General features: G+C 56.2%; 1 protein-coding gene across 1 annotated transcript in view; it reads left to right on the top strand.

The window, feature by feature from the left end:
* SH3PXD2A (SH3 and PX domains 2A) overlaps positions 1-16,443 on the top strand; it is a 237,123-nt gene that overhangs the window by 136,348 nt on the left and 84,332 nt on the right.

The following is a 16,443-nucleotide window of genomic DNA, read 5'->3' as shown; positions in this document are numbered from 1 at the left end:
CAGGAAGACGGTCCCCCACGGGCCCCTTCCCTTGCTCCCAAGGCCATAGGCTGAGCCCCCCACAGAGCCCCGGAGGCCTGCTTTACAGTTACGTCACGTTCGAGGGTGTCTCCGTTCCCCCTCCCTTGTAATTATTACCCCTCCATTGTAACCAGTTCTCTGGTTAGCTACCCCTCCACTGGGAGTCCATAGCAGAGCTGACCCTCGAACGCAGGTCTTCAGCCTCCTAGCCTAGGGCTCCCTCGGTTGGCATCCAGGCAGGAGGCATTCGCTCATTCAAGCATTTTTTTTTTTTTTTAAAGATTTTATCTATTTATTTGAGAGAGAGAGAATGAGAGACAGAGAGCACGAGAGGGAAGAGGGCAGAGGGAGAAGCAGACCCCCTGCTGAGCAGGGAGCCCGATGCGGGACTCGATCCCGGGACTCCAGGATCATGACCTGAGCCGAAGGCAGTCGCTCAACCAACTGAGCCACCCAGGCGCCCCATCATTCAAGCATTTTTGATCATCTTCTTGGCGTGAGGCACGGGGCCGTGGAAGTGGACACAGCTCAGCCCTCCCCGTGGGGAGCTTGTGGTCTGAGCGGACAGACAGCACAAGCAGGGCCTGGCTTGCCTCTGTGGGAGGCAGCAGGGCACGATAGGGCTCTGGCTAGTACCCTGGCTCCTTCCCCACCTACTCTGTGGCCTGAGAATTACTTAAACGCCAAGACCTCAGTTTCTTCACCTGTAAAATGGGGCTTATAACAGCTGCCAATCCCGTGGAGATGGCAGAAACCAAACAAGTGATTATATAGGTGCTGGGCCGTCCACAGCAGTAGGCTGGCCTGGTGAGGTGGTCAGGGCAGCCTCCCTGGAGAGGTGAGGCCAGAGACACCCACTGCAGGGGAATAGGAGACAGGGACATTCAGGTCAGAGAGAGTCCCTGAGACTGGGCAGTTTCAAGGAATTGAAAGAAATTCTGTCTTCCTGGAGACTGAGAGCGTTGGCTAGGGCTAAGCCAGAGGAGTTGGGCCTGAGGCATCCAGTGTCCAGGGGGTGACCTTGGACAGTCATTAACCCTTTCTGTGTTTCAGCGTCAGGTGAAGGAGCAAAATTTGGGGTTCTCTAGGGTCCCTCCTGGCTCTGACATTCTGTGATCTTATCAGGACCCGCTGGCTATTGCAATGCTCCAAGCATGTAGCAACTGGAATCTGCAGGGGTGCCTGATGGCTATGGGAAAGAAAGACTTTCATAGATACAGTCAGATGTGGAAGAGACAAGCATTCTGCAGGTCATGTGACCCTTCCCTTTCACAAGCCCTGTAGATTGGCGTTTAGGCACCTCTTAACTTTGGGTAACTTAGTACTTGGGATCTGTGTGTATCTCGCTCCACCTTGTGGAAATTTGGGGCATTACAGTTGCCTGTGTGGGGGCAGATGCCCGTAGATTTGGCTGATACCGCCAAAAACTGTGCTGGGTCCTTGAGCATGACCTTGTTTAACCATCAGTATAATTCTATGAGATTTATGCCTCCTTTTCTGTAGATGAGGAAGCTTAGGCTCATGTTGGTTAAGTTACCTCTCAACTAGTAAGTGTCAGAGGCTGGATTCAAACCCTTCCAACTTCAGATCTACACCCAGCTAACCACACATGGGTGTGTGATGGAGAGAAGCATGGGGGCCATGGCCAGGGTGAGTAGTCCAAATTGCCAGTTGGGACCCTGTATCTGACCAGAGGGCAGAATAGTTGAATTAGGACCCCATGGTTGCTGTGGTCACAGATGGGGGCTGTTGAAGGTACAAGATGAGGGCACTTTCCATATGTGGGGACTCTTTAAGGGGAGCCCAGGCTTCTTGTCAGCCCACATCCTTGAAAAGTTACCAGGCTCAGGAGCCCCAGGGCCAGTTCCGGGTACCCTCCCTGAGACCCCCGCCCCCAGCCTCCAGAGCTCCCAGGAGGGCCTTCCTGCTGTGGCTCAGACCTCTGACATGCTTCCAGAACCAGCCTCACTCTGTCGTCCTGAAAGGGAAGCCAGGTGCTGCCCAGACTGATACCTGATTTGGGCCTTCCTTGGACCCAGCTCTGACCCCAGCATCAAACCAAGCCCTTAAGCCCCCCTCACTCCCTCTCTATCACATGGCCCATTTATCACATGAGGAACCCTGAATTAATGGGAACCCCCTTCCCTTTGCCCCACCCCAGGACACATAGCCTGAGGCTCTCCCTACCTGAGGCTAGGCAGGAGATTTTATTTTCAAATAGCCTTATTGAGATAAAATTGACATGAGACAAAAACCACTGATTTTAAGTGTACAGTTAATCCAATGACTATTAGTAAATTTCTAGAGTTTTGTGCAACCATCCCCACAATCCAGTTTTAGAACTTTTTTTTTAAAGGTTTAATTTATTTATTTGACAGAGCACAAGAGAGCAGGGGGAAGGGCAGACGGAGAAGCAGGCTCCCCACTGAGCAGGGAGCCCAATGCCAGACTCCATCCCGGGACCCTGGGATCATGACCTGAGCCGAAGGCAGATGCTTAACCAACTGAGCCACCCAGGCGCCCAAGTTTTTAGAACTAAAAGGATCCAAGGGAGGTTTTTAATTCTTCCCCAAAAGGAGCCCCCATTAGCATCCCTTCCCTTGCTGCTGTCTGGGAAGAGGAGATGTATGTTCCTGGAGACTGGGTTCTTTCCTCTACTGTATTCTGCTCTGACTTCTAGACCTTCTGTTAGTTCTGGCTGCTTTGGCCCTTGCACAAATTGTTCAGTAGCCCGCGGGCAAGGCCTGCTTCACCTTCTCAGTGCTGCTCTGAGATGGACTGGCCATTGAGTGGGGGCTTCGGGTGGAGGGCTTCGGGTGCTCACCTTGGACTTCATCCCCATCCCCAGGAAGTGCACATACGGTTTCGCCCCACAGGGCATCTGGGAAGGCCAGTGGGCACAGGCAACAGGCCTAGGGGCTAAGCCACAAGATGAGCAACTCTCTACTGGGGCAACCTGCAGGCAGGGCAGGGGTTTAGCAGAAAGCAATGTATGTGTTTTAGCTCATTTAATTTTTGCATCTATCCATGAGGTGGGCAACCTTATTTTCCCCAATTTCCAGTTAAACCCACGAAGGCAAAGGGACATCATGTGACTTGCAAAGCTGATGCGTGGCAGAGATGATGAGAATCCGGCAGTCCGGTGGGAGAGCCTGGCTCACACCCTCAGTAAAGCTCACCAAGTGCTTAGCACACTGCCTGGCACGTGCTCATAATCCCTGGGACCTATTTTTGCCACTGCCATTGCTGGGCTGCGACGTGGTGAGGGAGGAGCCAGAGGCCTGGCCAGCCAGTGCCCTCACGACGCTCAGCGCGCAGCCGTGTCAGTTGGCCGTTTCTGGAGCCATCCAAACAGCCTCTGCCGTCCGGGTCCGGGTTGCATCCCACTGAGAGGCAGGAGGGGAGGGCTTCCCCCAGCCCCAGCCTTCAGACAGCCTCCCGCCCTGCCCTCACGTTGCACTGACAGGTTCTGCAGGGTTGGGGGGGGGGACGATGATTTGCCCAAGGTCACCCAGAGAAACTGGACTAGCACCACGTTGTTTGACTGAATCCAGTGTTCCTCTGGCTCTCAGAAACTTCCCCAGCTGATTTGCAGAGCATCCTGCATGCTGGTGCACAGAAGGGCACCTGGCGGCCCGAGCTCAACCTTTGCAGAGACTCGAATCACAGCCTACCTGATGGGCTGGGAGGAGGGGCTGGCGTCTCTGAATGGCCAGGGAAGTGGGAGCTGGGCTGTGGTCAGGTCCGATCTAATTACACAGAAGCAGGCTCCCAGTTACAGAAGGCGGTGCCTGCCAAGCCAGAGAATTTAAGGTTAATGGCAGGAAGTGCTCTGGCCCCCACTTCATGCAAGAGAGGGCACCTGTGAGACTGTCTTACTGGTCAGAGCCTCCCAGAGGCCGGCAGGGCTGCAGGCAGCCACCCTGAGAGCCAGAGGACAGGGGACGTGGGTTGTCCCCATGTTGGCATGTCTGGGTAAAGCCCCCACTATGTGTTGGTCATGTGCTAGGTCCAGCAGACTGTGAGGATCTTGGTGGGCAAGTGGGGTGGAGGGGAGTGGATACTTCATGTCAGAGACAGGGAGAAGCAGGTGTCTCGGTTCAGAATACTGCAGAAGCAGGTCTGGGGAGGATTTGAACCCAGGCAGTTTATTTGGGAGGTGATACCGGGAGACGCCAGTGAAGGAGTGAAGTTAGGCAGGGGAGGGAAGGCAGCCAAAAGTAGTGCATGATCAACCAGATGCCCTGTGGGCCACTGGGGCCTCATCCCATAGGGAGTTCTGGGAGCTGGCCAAGGACTGGTGGTCCCACCCAAGGGCAGGCCTTTTATGCACCCACTGAGGTTTCTTCCTCCAGCTCTCCTGCTCCCCCCTCCCCCGTCCACCTCTAAAGAGCAGCCAGAGGGGGCTTTCCAAAGAGCCTGTGTAAGCTACCACTGACATGGCTCTCCATGGTGCTTAGGATGACTTCCAAGCAGGTTCGAGGTGGCCTGGGCCTGGGAGGCCTGGTTCCCTACCCATCCCCAGCCTGAAGGCCCCAGCCCCCGCCCCCCATTCCATCTGCTCCTCATGTTCTCCTAGAATCCTCACTCCTCAGAGAAACCGCACTTTCTCTCCATCTCTGCAACCTTTCCCTTTTCTTCACAGCTCTTAACCCAGGTTACCAGTTTGCTTGGAGGGAGAGGGCCTGGCCTGATGGAGGCCTGTGAATGCTGGCTTGGAGGCTTCTGAGCGGGAGGGTGGGAAGGCTGATAGACAGGAAGGATAGAAAGATCAGGATCGTGACGGTTCCAAGCACTGGCTTAGGAGTCAGCTGGCACTGGGTTCAGATCTCAGCTCGCTACTGAGCTAGCCTCTTAAACAGGCCGCCCTTCCTAAGCACACGCGTGCCCTTGTTCTCAGACTCGGGCCCACGGGGGAGCCAGGCAAAGGAGGCACTGTGGTCCAGCTGGGGAAGGGAGGGACCCATGTGAGGCACTAACACATCCCACAGCAGAATGCAGGCTGTCAGCAAGAGCCTGCAGCCTCGCTGTGCTGGCCCGGTAGTTCCCATGGCAACCCTGCATGACGTCACAGCCAGGGGATGGAGCCCAGGACACCAAGGCCATCCTCACCAATGGAGGGGAAACGCACTGAGCCATCAGGGTGAACTCTGCACGTAGAGACTGTCCAAGTACTTTGGCATTTTATACACACTAACATCCACATTTGCTGACCCACCCATAGTCATCAAGGAGGACCCCCTGCAGGAAGCAGCACTTCCACTGGGCTTCACCGGGGAAAATGGAGTGGAGGGTAGAGACCCAGGGTCTGCCCGAGGCCAGCTCAGGATCATGCCGCAGCTCTGGCCAGCCCCTCAGAAGCCCCCGGCAGCCCCGAGCCAGGTTGCCCGTGGTCAGGACATTGGTGCCTTCATTCAGCAAACACCTGCTGTGCCTTGCCCTGGGTGAGGCCTGGGGAGACCAGGCTTGCCTCCTGCGGCCTGCCGTGGAGGGGAGGAGACAGCAAAGACATCGTAGTAATGTAAGAACTACAAAGGAAAAGAGGGTGCCATGCCAGGCCAGGTTCTGGAGGCGTCAGAAGGAGAGAAAGTCAGAGGGAGGCAGAGCCCAGGACAGCATCAAGCCAGCGTCTCTGTTCCCAGAATTCATGACAACTCTGCCAAGAGAAACAGCCCCTCAGGAGACTGTCAAACCTGCCCTTGCGTGAGGCCGGGCTGTCCTCGGGCTGCAGACCCAGCCTGGGCCTGCTGGAGGCTCCCTTCCGTGGCAGAGCCTCCAAGAAGCTGCCCAGGGAAACTCGTCTGCCAGGGCGCTCTGGATAGGCCACATTAGAGTCAGAAACCACCGCCTCCCTGAGTGGGTGGTCGGGGACACTGCACCGCATGTCTTAGCCAGGGTCCCCTTCCTCACACGAGAGCTGAAGTTGTAACCTCCCCAAGAAAGTGTCTACAACTCGATGGTGTTGTATGGTGTTGACCCCAAGTCTTTGCCTCCATCTTACCTTTTCCCTACCTACTCCTAATTTAGCATATCTGGATTTTAAGGTGTCCTTACAGCCACAGGTGGTAAATGATTGGAGCACTAGACTAAGACAGCTTGGGCTCACTAGCTGTGTTACTTTAGGCAAGTTACATACCCTCCCTGATCCTCCATTTCTCTTCTGTAACATGGAGGAAATAAGAGAATCTACCACATAGGAGTGTTGTGAGAATAAAATGAGCTGGTATATGTCAAGGGCTTAGTTTGGTAGCTGGTCTTACGTAAATGCTTGAAAAAGTACCATTCTCGTCAATTACAGTATAATAATAATAACAGCAATAATAGCAGTATCCCCCCTTCCCCCAACACACACACCCACACACATCTTTGGGAAAGAAGGGTTCACTCAGTGTGGGAGAGCTGTTCAGTGGTGACGCCTACTAAGGCCTGACCCACCCCCTGCCTCCCCCTCCCCATTCCCCTCCATGCTCTGGGGTCCAAGGGCTCAGGCCTCCTCCAGGGCCACAGAGGACTTCTTGGCAGCAGACGCTCAGGTGTCATTACAAAGCAGAGGATGAAGGTGGTGGCCCAGGGCTGGCCCACAGGGATCTATAATGGGTGTCCTGGAGAGCAGTGAATTCACTGGTTGGAGCCCGGCTGACCCAGAGGAGAGAGCACGTTCAATGCCGGTAGGAGGGCTGGAGCAGGAAGCCGGTACCCAGGGCTCCGGCTTGCTCGTCCGTGGCATGTGGCGTGCAGGCCTGTCTGGGGCCCGGAGCTGGAGGCCTCTCTGCAGAAGTTAAGAGGGGCCCAGTCCTTGATTTTTTCAGTCAGGGAAACCAAGGCACAGAGAGAGGGCCATCCCCCAGGTTATGCTCTGGTTCAGATAGAGTTGAACCTGAAACCCAGGTCTTGGGGGCCCCCCCCCACCACCACGTTGGGCAGCCCGGTTTGGTATCTTTCGAGACTCCTGGGTCCACCCTCTCTCTCACATGCTGCTCAGGGGAGGCAGTAGTTGAGGAAGTGCCCTTGGGAAGCCCCCAGCCTGCTGTGGGCCCAGGTTGGCCCGGAGCATCCCAAGTTCCCTGGGCCCAGAGTGTGCTGAGTGTGGCAGCTGCCTGTTCCTTCATGGAGCAACACTGCTTGGCCAGCTATGAGGGGGACCCACACTTGGCTGTCACCCCTGCTGCCTCCAACCAATGAGGGCCAAGGCCCCCGGGAGGCCTGGCAGCCTGGCAGCAGCTGGGCTTCCTGGGGAATAGGAAAATCTAACAGCCACATAGATGGGGCTTGAACCACTCAGCTCTGCCACCCACCAGCCACATGGTCTTGGCGAAGTGGCTTTCCCCACCCTCCCTCCCCCCCAAGCCTGGGTCTCTTCGTCTCTAAACAAGCACTCCAAGCCTTGGCCCACCCCGCTAGGGCCAGCCAGGCCCGTCTCCCCACGTCCTTCCCAAGCTGCTCCGCCCCCACCCCGAGCCACTGGGCCTGTGCGGGGCTCTGTGACTGGGCGGTGGGGCCAGTGGGCTGTGCAGGGGGCTCAGGCAGTCTCGCCTTTATCGAGCCTGCTGGCCCCCAGGTACTTCACAGGCATCAACTTCTTTTGTCCTCCAGCGATCCAGTTAGGCGGGTGCTATTGGGCTCTTCAGTTTGCAGAGCAGAAATGAAGACAGAGACCCTCAGAACGATCTGGCAGCGCTGGGATCTGAAGACAGGCAGCTGCATACATATGCATCTCCCGCACGAGCCGCGTTCAGCTCAGTGGTCTAGCCCACACTGTCCAATGTACTGGGCAGTGCACTGTGGCTATTTAAATTAAAATTTGTATTAGAGCAGATTATCAGTTCTCGGGTCATACTAGCCACATTCCAAGTGCTTGACAGACACGATGGCAGTGCCCACCAGATTGGCCAGTGCAGATGGAGGCCATTTCTATCGGTGATCACCATTCTATTGGGCCGCTCGGGCTGGGGCACCACTAGGTGTTGGGGACAGAATTGGGACACTCGGTGCCATGGGGGGTCAGAATCACAATGGACTTTCTGGGCTGGAATGTTGTGAAACACTGGAGAGGGTGGGAGGGCGCGTGAGGAGGCCATGAGCACAAATAGCCTTGCTTCCCCGCTGCTCACTGTGTGGCTCCAGGCAGGAACAAGCAGAGCTGGGCCTTGGAGGCTCCTGGGCGTCTGTGGGAAGCAGAGAGCCCTTGGCCTAGCTCGAAGTTAGGCCAGGGCTGGGGAGTGAGTGGCCTAGAGCCGGGGGCCAACCTGGAGGTCTGCTCAGCAGTGCGGCCCCAGTGTGTATCACACACACACACACACACACACACACACACACACACAGATCATGCACACTTCTGCAAAAGGGGCCACTATAGTGTGGACCGAAGCAGTCTTCTGTCTTCCCCGAAACAAGTGCCCATCCCACGGGCTACACAGGGAAAAGCAGAACCAGATGGAAACCGGACTGTCTGTCACGGAGCTTGGTGCTGCCACCTTCTAGGGGAAGACCTTTTGTTACACGCATCACCCCTGGGTTTCTCCCATCAAGTTTCTTCTAAAATCTAAGCCATGTGCCTTCACTTGAGTCCAGCCCCAGGTGCAGGTCCTGCCCACCCCCGCCCCAGGCAGACAGCCTCCCTGAGGTCTCCTCACCCTCTGCTCCTAGCACACACACGACCACACGCCAATACACACACATACACCCCCACACACGCACGCAAGATCCCATATCTGTTCCTGCCCCTGCCCCTTTGCTCACCTCCTCCTTTCCACCTAAACCTCCTTCCAGCCTCTGCTCTTTTTTTTTTTTAAAGATTTTATTTATTTATTTGAGAGAGAGAATGAGATAGAGAATGAGATAGAGAGAGAGAGCACAAGCAGGGGAGCGGGAGAGGGAGAAGCAGACTCCCCGCTGAGCAGGGGAGCCCGACGCGGGACTCAATCCCAGGACTCCAGGATCATGACCTGACCCGAAGGCAGTCGCTTAACCAACTGAGCCACCCAGGCGCCCGCCTCTGCTCTTTCTAATATTCATCTTTCAAGGCTAGCTCTAGAGCCCCCTCTTCTAGACAGCCCTTCCCAACTGCCCCAGACCCCTCTGACCTCCCCTTCCCAGGAAATTCCTATACAACAAATCCTTTTGACCGGGATATCAAATCACAAAGTGACTGTATGTTTTCTTTTCCCGCGTGTTTGTCTTGTCGCTCCCAGCTAGACAGTGTGCTCTGTGAGGGCAGAACTCTTGTGTCTTCTGCTCAGACACAAGACTGGGTTGGGTCTCAGTTAAGACATGGACAGCTGGGTGGACAGACAGACAAATGTCCTTGGAGACAGACCAGGAAAGCCTGCAAACATGGAAGACCCCCTCTGCCCTCCTCTCTCCAGGACCTTTGCCATTTTGTCACTGCCCCTTCCAGAAGTCCAGGGAGACCCACAGTCAGGCAGCAGAGGGTGCCAAGGCTCAGGCAGCCTGTGGGAGGCTCACAGCACTCTGCAGCCAGAGGGCTGAGCAGCCTCATTTTCCCTCGAGGAAACCAGCTTTGTGCCTGCACCCCCGCCTCCCCCTCCTCCACAGACTGCTCATCAGCTGCCATCCAGGTGGGACTTCTTGGCATGCACACAAGTAGAGACCCAGGCCCATTGTTTCCAGGGTCCTGAGCTGGCCCCCTGGGCAATAGGGCCAGAGCCTCATGAAGTCCATACCCACAAGGGTGGGCCCGTCAGCAATTCCTATATCCTGGCCACCATCCACACTCCATCGAGCCCCTGCTGTGAAGTCAGGCTCTCGGCCAGGTTCTCTCCACGTGCCAGGTTCTGTTTTAAGAGCTTTGCACATGGTCTCACGTCATTCCCACCACAAACGTAGGGTATTTATGTCTCCCTTTGACAACTGAAAGTCCAGAGAGGGTAAGTGACTTGCCTGTGTCACCGAGTGGCAAGTGGCTGAGCCAGGCTTCACCCCACCCACACTCTTAACCCTCTGCTCCGAGGCCTGGACACAGTGGAATTATCCGCGGGCTGGCAGCATGCTCAGGGCCTTTGCCCAACACGGTGAGTCCAGCCAGAGAAGACAGATAGACAGCGCTTTGTCTTTTTGCTGTGGATGGAGCTGCGGCAGAGATGCTCTGGGATGTTCGGCAGATAAGCACAAGGCCGGGGAGGTTTCTGGGCTGTGCCGTAGCCCTGGCATGGACCTCTCTGAGACTCAGCCTGGGGGGCCCCCAAGACCCTTTCCCTCCCCAGGAATTTGGCTTTTTCGCCCAGGGCAGGAATTCCGGCCTCTCTGGACTAGCCACATGGCCACAATGGGGCCCATTCTCGGGACCCTGGAAAACACATCCTATGGAGAAAGGACGGATTCTTGTCAGACACAAGGGCCCTCAGTGCCCCAGTTTACATCAGGGCACAAATGGGGGTAATGAACAGCATTCATCCCCCCCTGTCTGTCTTTCCTGGAGGTCGCTGCCCCGCAGGACCATTCCGTTCAAAGGCTCTGAAAAGCCAGAACAGAGACCCAGCTAGGGGCTAAGCCGGGTGGGAGATTCCCCCAGCCGTCCCCCGACCTCAGCTGACCTGAAGTGCCTTTGCCCAGACCCTCCTCTCTCAGCGTCTGGACCAACATGCTCTGCCCCACTGCATTGGTTTCACAGAGAATCAACAGGCTGTGCGGGCACCTGGAAGTACCCTCCCGTGAGGGCTGGGAAATGGGCCCCGAACCTTCATTGGTCACTGTTGTCAGTGTCACTTTTTCTGCCATAGTGACACATTTCCCATCACAACCCAATACAGATGAGTAAGTAGGTGGACATCCGAAACAGGTTTCACAAGACAATGCTGACCTCACCATGACGGACGTCATCGTTTCATCTATATTTTTAAAATGCTTATTGGGACACACCAGGTTGGTTTCAGAACTCAGTACGGGGTCACAGCCTGTGACTTGAAAGCCGTTAGTTTGAAGCGGCCTGCCCAGGTGCACCAGCCGCTGGGGCAGAGCTGGGCCCAGAACCAGGATCTATTGATGTCAGTGCCAGAATTGGCATTAGCTCTTTCCCGTCCTGCCCCCGACCGCCTGCCTCGCCTCTTAACAAAAATCTTCCTCCAGTCACACTCTGACCACATCCCTCCCTGACTCCGAAATCTTCTGGATTTCACGGGGGGACATCGACCCCACCCCACCCCTTCCCCGACCCCCTCCGGCCTGGCCTTTCCCTGCCCGTCCATCTGCTTACCCACCCTCCCCAGTTCAACTCCTCCTGTTTGGAGCTGCTTGTTCCTGGTTCTAGAGCCTTCCACTACCCTCTGCTCTCTCCATGGATCCAAATACCTCTGATCCTTCAAGGCTCAGCTCAAAGCCCACTGCTCCTGGAAGCCTGTCTTAGATGTTCCGTGACTCCGGGATCTCTCTTTTTTCTGCACTTGGAATATAACCATTCCTGTGCCTCTTGGAATGTCTCAGAATGTTAGGTTTCTCACTGTGCTGGTTAGTTCTCTTCCCCCAACTTCACCCTAAACTCGCAGGCCAGAGCAGGTCGTTTCTCCTGTGCCTGCCCAGGCCTTCACAAGCAGCCTACGGCAGGAGCTGAAAACATGCTCAGGGGCGGATAATGTCAGTCAAGATCATTGTTACACATCTCACGGGCTCCGTGTCACTGCCCTGGCCACGGTTGCATACCCTCACTCCAGCCCCCCGAGTCCAGGCCCCACCCAGGTCCCCTGAGACCCTGGGCTCTCAAGGTCACCCCCAGAGCCAGCCGGCTGGCCAGCCAGCAGGCCTCTCACGCAGTTTCAAGCAGCAGCAGGCCCTGCAGACGGGCGTCCTGGGCCGAGCGGCCAATGTCAGCCAGCAGACAGGAGGGTGAGAACATCAGGCTGGAAGTTCCTGCGTGCGTGTCCTCCTCTGTCAGGGCACTCTCTAATGGGAGCAAGAATGGGAGGGAGAGGGGGTGGCAGGCAGCAGAGGACTCAGAGTTCCACCTGGCAGGGACTCAGCGTCCTTCCACAGAGCTGGCCTGGCCAGACCCTCAGCGGCTCTCCTACCCCGGGGGATCCCTGACTGGCAGGACCGCCGCCTCCTTTCCCCAGCAAGAACCTGTCCCTGCTGCTCCTGCATCCCCTTCTTGCAGCCCACTCCCCGGCGGGCCTCAGGGTGGGGAGGACCCCATCAGCAATGTCACTTCAGCTTCGGGAGGCTGGGCAAACCACGGAAGCCCTCAGGAGCTCAGTCTTCCTATTCATAAAATGGGTTACCACCACCCCTGCCTGTTTCCAAGCCCTGAAGGTCACATGGGTTCCAGGAACTCTCAGGGGAGGGCAGAGAGTGGGACGGCATGTGCCAAGATAGGTGACCAGTAGGTAGGAATTGTTAACTGCCTTTCCTGCCCCCCACCTCCGGCCTCATGCGCTTTGCTGTCTCCAGCCCAGCCCCTTCACTAGAACGTCTGCAGGAGGAGAGCAGCGTGTCTCACCCAGAGAAATTAAAGTGGGAAAAAAGGGGGGGAAAGTAAGCTGACCCACCTTTCAGCCATAGCATGAAAATGCAGGACCTTCATGTCTTGTGGCTTGGGGCTCAGAGAGTAGGCCACTCTGGGAGGTTAAAGGCACCTGATAAGTGAGCCCAGGCATGCCAATTCCTAGGGGTCAGTGTCTCCCTGAAAGTATGGTTGTAGCCAGACGAGCCCTGTTCAGACGTTCATTGTGTGGAAAAGGGCTCTTCCTGGGTGGACCGCGCTCGGCAGAGAGCAGGCTTGTTTGGTGTCTGTGAAAGCGCAAAACTCTGCAAACGGGGCTGGAGTTGCCCCTGCTTGGTACTGTGCTGCCAGCATCATGGTGATGTCCAAGTTTAAACAGGACTTTGCCATTTGGCTAGCAACTGAGGTGGGGTCAGTTCCAGGTGTGAAAGACTAATAACAAGGACAATTTATATGGCATTTTCTGGGCCAGGCACTACGCAAGCCCTTTTATGCATACTGTACATTTCATCTTCCCTAAATCTTAAGGTACTGTTATTATCCCCATTCTACAGATAGAGAAACAGAGGCTCAAGATGGCCACCCAGCCAGCAAGTAGCAGAGGGTTGAACTGGGCTCTCTCTGCTTCCGGAACCTGTCCCCTGCACCCTAGAGGCAGGGACAGGAGATGAACTGTTTATATCCCGAGATTGTGGGGGAGGGGATGGGGGAGGCCTCAGGAGTCTGAGATGAGGGAGGGGTACAGTGCTGTGTTGGAGGAACTCCACCCCTCTCCCCCCCAGCCAGGCCAGACCTATGGACCAGAGGCTGGCCAACTGTCCCAGTCTGCCTGGAATGGCCGGGTCACTGTACCTGGGGGCTTAGTCATCCTCAGTACCAGTTGTGGAGAAGGCTGAGTGGCCTGTTGGGACCAGGTCAGGATACAGCCTGGGAGCCTTTGCAATTACATTAGCTTCTGGCGGCACTAGAGGGAGACTGGCCTTCCCCTCCCCTTCTGCTTCCTGCGGCTCCCTGGGATATAGTGATTCAGCAGCAAGTTGCAAGGAGGCTAGACTGTGACCTACCTGAGTGGAATCACCAGCAGGGTGGGGGCTGTCAGCACCAGCTCTGGGCAAGAATTGGAGCAAGGAGGGGAAGAATGGGAGGCGGTCTTGAGTTGTTAGGGAGCTGAACCCCGGCAGAGGGTCCTGCAGTCCTGCCCGGGCCAGGACTGACTGCAGGGCAGCTGGAGGTGGCCAGGCCCTGCCTTTCCCCCGCCCGTGCCCTGATATGTGAGGGATGGGGTAGTCCCAGCCACTGGGTACCTAAGCCGCTTCTCAGCATATCCAGCGCCTGAAAATACGAAATGGCTTCGTTCAAAGGTGCCCAACCAGAAACTTGCAAGAGGTTCCCTCTTAGGGCCAGGTCTGCTCGGGCCGGAGGCCAGGTACCCTGTGCCGGCCACTCCCACCATTCAGTCAGAGCTCGGCCACCCCCACTGACCCAGGTGCTTCTCTGGGTCAGACATTCCCCTCCCTTCCTTGCACCCATGGCTCTGGGGTGGCAGTGTTTGAGGATCTGAGCGCCAAGGCCTGGGTTCTCCGTGCCTAATCCCAGCCTTGCCGCTACTCATTGTGTGACCTTGAACAAGTTGTCACTTCTCTAAGCTTTGCCCTCCTCACCTGTAAGCCGTGGAAGCCACACATCCTGCAGAGGGGTCCCGGTGGAAAGGGCTTATACTTCCGTTAAAGGACAGGCCAGCCGGGGATCTGTCTGGAAGCTTCTTTGGCACTGCAAGCACATCGTTCTTAGGAAGCAGAAATGTTTCTTAGCGGTGGCTGGGGTCCTGATGGAGACTGCAGTGCCCCCTGGTACCACTCCTGCCTGCCTGTCAGGGTTGTAGCGAAGGGATGGAGTTCTCGGCCAGCACTTGTCAAAGATGCAGACAGTGTGGTTGGCTGGAGTGGGGCTCCACGTCTGAATTTGTAACCAGCTCCCCAGATGAACCTGTTGAATAACCAAGCTGAGTATTGCTGCCTGGGCACCTGGAAATTACGTCCCTCTCCCACTCCCAAGCCTCGGTGTGCTCCTGTCACCCGAGAATGACCTGCCTGCCTCCCTTCTTGGTGCTGTTGACAAGCTCAAAGCGAATCCTGGGCAGCCGGCAGCTGCACAAACGAGAGAGGAGGAAGGTAGGTGGCTATGGCACTGTGAGGAAGCCACGTCCGCCTGGGCCACCGGCAGCCAGCAGATGGTCAGCGGGCCATTGTGGTCCCAGGCCCCCGAGGGCTTCTCCTGCAGGACCCGCAGGAACATAGCGGAGCAGGGAGGCACCTTTCCCTTTCCCAGGCCTCCCTCATTCTGGACAAAAGCCTGAGAAATGAGTTCCTCCCCGGGAGTGGCAAGTTGGCTGAGCAGTACATAGCCACCATGTGAGCTTCAAGGGGCCCAGCCAGGCACTCTGGGACACAGTCTCTCCTGGTCTTCCCTTCTGTCCTAGAGAGATGAGCATGCCCGGACTGCCAGGTCAGGGTGGGGGGGCGAATGGGAACTCCCCACCTTCCTAACTCCTCTTGGAGGCAGGTTTAGCAGGTCCTCCTCTGCCCCATCCACCCTACCATTTCCATTCTTGGCAGGTGGGTATATATACCACTGCTCTTTCCAAGTTGGATGACCTTGGGCAGTGGCTGAGCTTCTGTTTCTTCATCTGTAAAATGGGGGTGATAGGACCTTCCTCTTAGTGTGGATGTGAGGATTGAAAGAAGCATGGAATACTAAGGGAGTTCTCAAACTGAGATGGGCAGGTAGGGGGAAGGTATCAGAAATGCAGGTTCCTGGGCCTCAGCCCCAGCTTTCTGATTCACTGGGGGTCTGAGCCCAAACTTTAGAAAACTTAGGAGCCTAGGAGAGGTGGAACCCCTCACCCTTGGCTGTGCAAGCAAATCACGTTGGTGCTTAACTCCCCAAAAGCTCAGGCTATACCCCTAGGCCTCCAGAATCAGAATCTCAGGGCATCTCCATGAGGTTGACCCTCTTTCTTATGAACCTGCCGTTCCTTCCTCCACAAAATCATTTCTTTCCAGCAGACCTAACCAGCCAGTTCGCTTAGACCAAAGTCCAGCAATTGGCAGTTTCTTTGATCCCCCAGGGAAAATAAAGGCATTTCCTCTAGTCTCCGGATAGACCCCCAGCCCGCCTCTCCTGAGCCCTCCAGGAGCCTTCAGCCTTTCAGAGGCCTGTAACGCTCGGCTCCCCGAGGATTGGTGAATGGAAGCGGTGGTGGGAGGGGCCAAAGGCAGAAACAAGGGCAGGGTTTGGGAAATAACGTGGTCTTGAGTCTGGATTAAGTCCGTGCTGGAGGGCCGGGCAGGCCCCAGCCTGGGGTAGTCCAGGGCAGGTTAATGGAGGCTGGGAGGTGTTGAGTTATTGCTATTAACGAGATCTGAACCCAGTACTCACTCAGAAGCTCAACCTCCATTCTTACTATTCCTAGCCTCACAGTTAACCCTTGCATTGTGCTGTGCCCTCCCTCACCGCTGCTGAATCCGTTTCCCAGCCTGAGCCTTTAAGGTGAAAGACATATCTGTTCAATATTCAGCCTACAGCCAATATATATCCGCACCTACACCGGGCCCAGGGGAAGTAATGGGAGGAGTCAAGCCACAGTGTGACTTCAGGGAGCCTGGGGTCTAGGACAGGGGCAGACTTTAATTAAGGGTCACACAAATCTGTAATTATGCAGAGGAGAGGAGATGGGGAGGATGTTGAGGAAGACACGCTGAGGAGGTGACATTTCAGTCGTGACTGGAAGTCTGAGTGGGCATGAGCAAGCGTTGCAAAGAACTGGGAAGGGAAGCTTCTGTAGGGGAGGGGAGCGGGCGCCCGGGGCCTCAGTTTCCCTATTTACGAAGTGTGTGAGAACCTGCCCCGCCCTCCCCCACCCGCTGAGGACCGGGAAGGTGCCCACCGAGCCCCTCCCGTCTGGCCGGCCG

This window comes from Neomonachus schauinslandi, chromosome 6 (genome assembly GCF_002201575.2).
Source record: "Neomonachus schauinslandi chromosome 6, ASM220157v2, whole genome shotgun sequence".
Classification (NCBI taxonomy): domain Eukaryota; kingdom Metazoa; phylum Chordata; class Mammalia; order Carnivora; family Phocidae; genus Neomonachus; species Neomonachus schauinslandi.
Note: the sequence above shows the minus strand (reverse complement) of the source record. Positions and strands in the feature narration are given on the sequence as shown.